At 33.1% G+C, this 2,204-nt stretch overlaps 1 non-coding gene across 1 annotated transcript; it reads left to right on the top strand.

Moving 5' to 3' along the window:
• The first annotated feature begins 1,847 nt into the window (after nt 1–1,847).
• LOC138819958 (U6 spliceosomal RNA) lies at nt 1,848–1,953 on the top strand. Its single transcript, XR_011369707.1, has one exon. It is a non-coding gene; the product is annotated as a U6 spliceosomal RNA (small nuclear RNA).
• The last annotated feature ends 251 nt before the right edge of the window (nt 1,954–2,204 follow it).

The raw sequence follows: 2,204 nt of genomic DNA, 5'->3' as shown, positions 1-2,204 counted from the left end.
CTTGAAAGTATTTCAAAAGGAAACAATGTGCCATTTGAAGGCCAGCATAGAACAAAAGGAAATAAACATTGTTTTAAAAGATTTCTTTTGTAAGGAAACAAAGACTTGGAGGTTTTAATTTGTCTTATGCGTGGATATTTCACTATTGAGATGATTCTGTTGTTGCAGGAGTCACTTATTAATTCCTTTAGTCTTGTCCTGAATTCTCCAGCACAATTAGTATTCCAAAAAAGCAGGATCCAGTGAGTATGATCAGCAAAAGGAGCCTGTTCTCAAACCAGTGCTTTATGGATGGTCCCAAAGAAATATGTGCGTTTTTTTTTTCTTGTTTGTTTGTTTAGTTTGTCCTGGTTCTGGAGCTTGAACTCAGAGGCTGGACCATGTCCCTGAACAAATGTCTTCCCTGGCCAACTTCCGCCAAAGCTAGGACGCTACTACTTGAGCCAAACTCCACTTCTGGCGTTTTTGGTGTTTGGTTACAGATAAGAATGTGACAGACTTTCCTGCCTAGGTTGGCTTTGAACTGAGAAAGTAAGAAAGCCAAGTGACATCAATTGTATCAAGATTTCTGTTTTGAACCAAGAAATACTAGACAACGTTTACTATAAAGCTAATATTTGACAATTTTTAAAAGAAAAGAATATGTCTAACAAAGAATCCATAACTTAAATAACTCCACAAATGAATCATTTTGGACGCATTTTTTCATCTGCTTGGGAAGATAACTATTGACTTCATAGATTCCTTTTGGGGAAACAGTCATATTTGCCTGTTGTCACTGGCTTTGTACACATGCATGCTATCCATGCTTCTAAGGGCCCTACATAAAGGAAGTCTTGAAATTCTCAACAATATTTCAATAAGATGCTCCAGCCTAAGGTTAAGATTTTAGGTGAGGACATTTATCAACACTCCTGATTCAGACTCTACTTGATATAATTTTTAATCAATATTTTGTTTTTAGTTTTGCTCTTTGTAAGTTCACATGCACCTATGAAAAATTGTGTGGCCATCCCAATAATATTCTCAAAGTACCTCTTAATCATGACTCATAAAAGTTGTATTATATTACAACAAGGAAAAATGCTATAAATAAAGAAAGCAATAATTAAATATTAATGATTACTAAAATAAAAAACAAAACAATTACCAGAGTTTTCAGTATTTGAAGTGTACATAGTAGAGTTTACTATTTTCTCATATTCCTGTACATTTAAAACTGGATAAAGCTATCAGTAGCCTTTAAATTTACTCACTAAGATTACTATTTATAGTTCATCTCATCATTTGTATGTGGATTATATCATTATTTGTTCATCACTAACATATAACGTAAAGAAGCCCTGAAGATTTAACAGAAACCATGTACTTAAAATCTTAACTCTTCACTCTGCTTCTTTACACAGTCTTTGCAACTTCTCATTAGTAAAGTTTCTATAAAATCTGAAATGTACATACTTACTAGTACATGCTACCAGAAGTATTATATACTTTATCAAAAAATTTTATGACCTGCCAAACAGTCTTAATTTTGCCATTTATAAGCAAATCCCAAAATTAAACATATTTAAAATATTAAAACTTTTAACAAACGTTAACATTTGCTGCAATGATCATTATGACAAGTGCCTTTTGTAGAATAATTGAATTCCTCCTCCTACAAATCTCATGAACAACAAATATCTGGAATTATTTTGTTTTTGATATGTCAATCTTGACTTTATTCTTAAATGTGTGCTTATGTAAGCAACACATGGTTCTAAAATTTCACAATTCTTTTGAACTTATTTTTGTTGAATTGTCAAGTTTAAGAAAATCAATTACTCTTTATATATAAAAAATGTTTTGTGCTCAATTTGGCTGCACATACACTAAAATTGGAACATACAGAGAAGATTAGCATGGTCCCTGCACAAGGATGATACACAAATTAATGAATCGTTCCATATTTTTACAACAAAAGATGCTGGAAGGGATATGGCCAGAAGGGAGCCTACTGCATTCTTGGTGGGAGTGTAAACTTGTTCATCCACTTTGGAAAGCAGTTTGGAGGTTCCTCAAAAGCCTCCACATAGAGCTCCCTATTATACAGCAATCCCACTTTTGGGCATTCTCCCAAATGATCACAAACCAGTCCATACTAAAACTACCACCACAACAATGTTTATTGTAGCATTATTTTCCATAGTTAAGATATGCAACCA

Source organism: Dipodomys merriami, unplaced genomic scaffold (genome assembly GCF_024711535.1).
Source record: "Dipodomys merriami isolate MVZ:Mamm:240054 unplaced genomic scaffold, mDipMer1.0.p SCAF_838, whole genome shotgun sequence".
Lineage (NCBI taxonomy): Eukaryota > Metazoa > Chordata > Mammalia > Rodentia > Heteromyidae > Dipodomys > Dipodomys merriami.
The sequence above is the reverse complement of the archived record's forward strand: the minus strand, read 5'-3'. Positions and strand labels throughout refer to the sequence as shown.